Raw genomic sequence first — 5967 nt, forward strand, 5'->3', positions numbered from 1 at the left:
GGGGGGGGGGGGGGATGCAAAAAGGAATATTTCAGTTCAATAACCTTTTACAAATACCAAATTAAATGACAAACTTACGAGAAAATAATTCCACAAAAAGAAAAATGTAAAATGAATCGAATTCAGGAAATGATAAGACGTCATAAAATATTGTAAAGGTTATACATCACAACAGATTAAAACAAAAATCAAGGAAAATAAAAAAGAAACAAAAAAACCAAATGAAAAACATTTAAAAACTCGTAATTGAAGAATGAGGAAAATAGTTGAAAATAATTTATGATATCAGTATTATTAGAAAATAGTAGGTAAGTACTTTCTTAAAAAATACTAGTTTGAAAACCTAGCTTTGCCCGGAAACTAATCGTCTATCTATTAATTTTGCTTGTCTGTCTATTTGTATCCAATAAACATCAAACCGACTGAACCGATATTGCCCAAATTTTGTTTGAACTCACATGACCCCAGGGAAGGATTATGGATGCTCAGAATTTCAAAAAGTTGTCCCCACAAAATTTTGAAAATCCTTAAAAAAATATCATTAAATTTTTTTGTTTTTGTTTTTGCTATAAACATACCTTTGTCGTTCTATCCAGTGTCCCTATCCAGTGTCCCTATCCAGTGTCCCTATCCAGTGTCCCTATCAAAATTTAAGGCATATTGCAGTTTATAAAGGGTTTATGATTTACCAGAGTCCGCGATTAAAAAAAATCCGGAAAATACGGCTCGGGTCTAAGCTGTTGCCATGGGCCTGATTTACAGCTGAGCTTTTGGATTTAAGCTGCATCTTATTTTCCACTGAGTTGCGTTTTAAAAACCGGTTTAATGTTCTATGAGAACAACAACCAACATTGAGCCTTATTCTTCACTAAAAGTAACCAACCAAGGTCAGTTTTATTTTTATTGGGCCTAACTCCTTAAGACGAGCCGAAGATCTTGCAGCTGTCAATCACGTGACACAAGCTGTCGACGTCGTCGTCATAGTTGGGTCTTAAAGTCGGGTTTAAGAAATTACGGCTCGAGCCAAAGTTTTAAAATCGTAGGCTCAGGTGGATTACCTAAATAGTGCTTTTTCAGCTTGAAATAAACGTTTCATTTAATTTCTGATTTTTAAGAAGCTTTTTTTTGGGTCTAAGCTTTTTTTGGGCCTAACTCCTTAAGTCGAGCCAAAGATCTTGCAGCTGTCAATTACGTGACACAAGCTGTCGTCAGAGTTGAGTCTAAGATTGAGTATGAGATTGAGTTTAAGGAATTACGGCTCGAGCCGAAGTTTTTAAATCGCGGGCTCTGCTGATAATTAATAATAAGGTATATTGTATGTCTGGCCTAACTCCCCGCTATATTCCAGTTCAAATCCTCCCTGCAACACGGCACATCATATACAAAATATTTACGATTAAAACATTTTTTTATAATTTTCAACTTTTCGTATTATTAAAAAAAATAAAATAAAACTTTGCACATCTTTTTTTTTAGCAAAATTTTGAAATGTTCCGAAGTATTTTCATATTTTTTGATAAAAAAATTTAAATCAATTTATGCATTTGAAGATGTGAGAATTTTCTTAAATTGTTTGCCTAGGAGTCGAAAATTAAAAGAGTTTTATCTTAGAGTTGAGGACAGGAGTGTCTCTACAATACATTAGTATATGTATGTATTTGAAAACAGAAAATAATAAACGAACTATTAAGTAGAATTTTTTCTCTTCTCTTTTATTTTTATAGAACAGTTTATTCCGATTCGTTGTCATTGTATATTATCTGTTAAAGACTTTATTGAACATTTAAGTTACATTTCATGTTCACATAGTTTAAAGTTTTTATAAAAGCATATTTGTGTTCACCAACAAAGTTTTTTTTTGACCTCATTATGACAGCTAAATAATACTAGAGATTTTTGGCCTTATCATGACAGCTGAATAATCCTTGAGATTTTTGGCCTCGCCATGACAGCTGAATAATCCTTGAGATTTTTGGTCTCGCCATGACAGCTGAATAATCCTTGAGATTTTAGGCCTCATCATGACAGCTGAATAATCTTTGAGATTTTTGGCCTCATCATGACAGCTGAACAATCCTTGAGATTTTTGGCCTCATCATGACAGCTGAACAATCCTTGAGATTTTAGCATTTAACGAGAATTAAACTATAAAGGTCATATTCAAAAATATATATATTATATATTGAATTGTTTTAACATTTTAGGAAATATGTATTAAAATATAATTTTCCTAGAAAATGCTTTCCAACACCTTTATATGTTTAACATTCAGTTTTCTGTGTTTCAATTATTCACCATGTTCTTAGAAATACTAAAAAGGGACTCTCAAAGTATTTTTGACTGACCCTAAACATTTAAAGAAGAGTTTAACGGTATATATGTGTTAAACCTTAATCCAGAGATATTGTTAAATAAAAGAACTAAAGTTTTTTTTTTGTGACGTAAGAGTATTCCTCGAGAACTAGGTTATGCTAACAATGATTAGGTTTTCGTTTGTTTGTTTGTTAGGCATACAATTGTAGCTCATGTGTTATGCTTACATGTCACTGAAGAATGTAAACAAACAGTATTGCCAAGGAGTATGAAATAGAAGCGAGAATAAACTGACGCGGCCCGCCCTACCATATGATTATACATGCTTTGCTGACGGTACTTCATTTGAATAAGAAATATTTAACTGATGTGCAATTATCGCGTATACAATAACCTATTCTGAATATTTCTTATAAAATGGAGTACCGTCTGCGAAGCATGCATAATCTATGGCAGGGCGGGCCGCGTCAGTTGTATTTCCCTTCTATTTCATACTCCTTGAGTAGTCCCTTGCCTTATAGACCCGTAAATCCTCATTCAGGTTTTGATCATTCAACGCCATGACCCATTCTTCTCTCATTAGAGTTATCACTGAAAATTGGCAACCTGTGACGGAGCCTGTCTTAGATCAGAGACCGCATTTAAAAATGTTGAGTCGTGGCTACAATTTGAGACGCGACTCAAATTAATTAAATTCGTACTCAGAGATCATTAAATAACTATCTCCAAGATGTTTTTAATTCTAGAAAGAAGAAATCAATACCATAGTATTTATTTATATAAAGTGGTAATCTATGTTTGTCTGTTTGTTTGTTGGTCCTATCATAACTCAGGAACTCCTGGACCTCGATTTGCCTTATTTTTTTTTGGGGGGGGGGGAACTTAGGAGACACACGGGAATGTTTTAAGCTTGTTTTTGAGATTCTAAGCTGAGTGGGTCCACTTTAATAGCAAAAAAATTTAGTTTCCCGGTAAAAAAGTTCAAGGGCAGTGCGGGTAAACGGCGGGAGTAACTTTTAGTAAGCTAGGCAGCGCTGGGTTCCCAAGCTAGTATAATATTTAGCACTCACGTCGAGATTTCCTTTAAATTAAACTTTTGTTAAAGTTTAACCTTGAGATATGAATTGCATGATCAATGTTTCAGATAAAATGTGTTAAAACTAGAATATAGAATTATCCATTTAGTAATTAGTTATATTTTCTCAGAGGTCAAAATGGGATTTCCATTTAAACAATTTGTTCTGTTTCTTCAGCTGCAGACTATCTATGCTCAATGGCAGACAGTGTCTTTTGGTAGGAATAATCGAAACATATAACTAACTACATAGATTATGCATCGAAATCCGTTAACATAGCGTAGGAGACAATTTCTTAAATCTTTGAAACACAAATTTAAAGAATTTGAGCCTCGACTTAAATTTGAGACGCGGCTCAAATATGGCTGGTTCCACTTAAAACTGTATTCAATTTTAATTCTTTAATTAATACTTTAATTCTTCAAAGAACGTGCTTCTTGCGTTAAAAAAAACTATAAAAAATACATATTTATATTTATCTGATTGATAATACTAACAAAGTCTATCAAATAATTCTAAGTAACTAAATTTGTATGTCAAGTTTTTCGCTTAATTAGCGTAATATGTACAAAATCTTATTGCATTTGCTCTCGCCTTACATTTATAACACATTAGTCGAAAAAACCCACACTATTTATTATAAAATCGCGGTAAATAATAACTAATTATAACACTGTTATTTTGGTTCGCAGTGTTTTAACGTTTTTGGACATAAATATTCTCTTTATCTTTATAGCACGTTTATTATGAAATTCACCATGAAGTAAGTAAGAATGATAAAGTACACAGTAGTTTTATAAACAAATTAGGGTATTTTGCGTAGTTTGTAATTAAGGGAGCAACCTCTTTAATAAAGTAAATATAGGAGTGTATTAACCTTCAATCATTACTTTTGTGTTGTTGTTCGATATTTCAAGCAATTTATAGGTATTATCATCCTTAATCCTTGGTTTTTAGATATTTTTCATTAAAATGTAGATGATGGATTATTTAATACTATAGGATTATTTAATAAAATACTGAACATAGGATATTGTACAGTGATAACCAGAAAACTCTGGAATAGTAAGTCGACTTTTAGACTCAAGTTTTGATTGTAAATAGTCAAATAAATATTATGAATTGTGCAATGTAAACAGACTGCTATTTTTAAGCTATTTGATTTGTAACAGCATTAAATGCACCTCTGTATTGCTTTAATTTGGTCTTCCTATTCTACAGGTTTCCGGTTTAAACTGTTTGATCTAATATCTACTTAAAAAATGAATTATAAACAAACATCTCTCTCAGTTTACTCTCAATGATTTATTTCTGACAAGCAAAAGGGCCGAACGTTGCCCGTGAAAAAAAGAAGAAAAAAAATCGAATTACTTTTAGCGTATGTCTCCCACGAGTGTCCATAAAAAAAATCCAGCCAATTCGGTTTAGCCCTTTGGCTGGCTATAGGGAACATATTTAAGAATATGTCTTGTTTTATTATATAGATTGTTTAGTACACCCTGTACTTTTCTATTTATCTGGTACAGCCTGTACTTATCTATCTATATAGAGCACTCTGTACTTATCTATATATCTGGTACAGCCTGTACTTATCTATCTATCTAGAGCACTCTTTACTTTTCTATATATCTGGTACAGCCTGTACTTATCTATCTATCTGAAACACTCTGTACTTTTCTATATATCTGGTACAGCCTGTACTTATCTATCTATATATCTGGTACAGCCTGTACTTATCTATCTATCTGAAACACTGTACTTTTCTATATATCTGGTACAGCCTGTACTTATCTATCTATCTAGAGCACTCTATAATTCTCTTTAATAATACATTTTATGTTTAAAAGCATTAAAATTGCCTGTCACGTCATGTTTTTACCTTTAATTTGGCAGAAATCTGTTGTTTCTTGTATTTCTGTTTAAGAAAAGACTTATTATTTTTCGAGAAAAATTTTCTAAAACTTAAATTTACTTTAAAAAACAAATGTTTAAAATAGGATTGAGTATAGAACTGAAATGGAGAATAGAAAATGAAAATTTCATTTTTGAAATGACTGGACCTAGAACAGATAACATAGGTAAAAATCAACCTGGTTTCTTCAAAAAGGAAATATTTTCAAAATATGATTAGATATATGTTAATATGATTAGATATGTGTTTATATGATTAGATATATGTTAATATGATTAGATATGTGTTAATAAAACTTATTTTTCCTAGGGTTGGCTTTCTCCTATACAAATATACCTGTGGATGGATTTATTGTAAGTATTTGAAATATGTTTAACACAAATGTAAGTTGGGAGGGAATGGGCAATAGCCAGATTCTTTTTACTGAAAATTTTAATGTTTTTAGACATTTTAAAAGTTTTACGACAATATTAGAAGGTTCCAACATTTTAAAACTTTAATCTGTTAAAGTTTGCTTTCATCAAACCTGCAAATTTGTTATCCTAGGTGAAAATAAAACGATCGTTTTAAAACAATAATTTTTGGTTTTTTAAACGATATGTTGTTCCTCTAGGTTAAGAAAGAAAATGAGTTTTTTTTGTCGCAAACTCTGGAACCCGATGTCGT

The 5967-nt window shown here is 31.6% G+C and overlaps 1 long non-coding RNA gene across 1 annotated transcript; it reads left to right on the top strand.

Annotated features, from left to right (window-relative positions):
- Nucleotides 1-3461: 3461 nt before the first annotated feature.
- LOC111711847 (uncharacterized) lies at nucleotides 3462-5712 on the top strand. Its single transcript, XR_002767327.1, has 3 exons — nucleotides 3462-3606; nucleotides 5387-5467; nucleotides 5611-5712. It is a non-coding gene; the product is annotated as an uncharacterized LOC111711847 (long non-coding RNA).
- Nucleotides 5713-5967: the final 255 nt, after the last annotated feature.

The sequence above is a fragment of the Eurytemora carolleeae genome, unplaced genomic scaffold, assembly GCF_000591075.1.
Source record: "Eurytemora carolleeae unplaced genomic scaffold, Eaff_2.0 scaffold1213, whole genome shotgun sequence".
Classification (NCBI taxonomy): Eukaryota; Metazoa; Arthropoda; class Copepoda; order Calanoida; family Temoridae; genus Eurytemora; species Eurytemora carolleeae.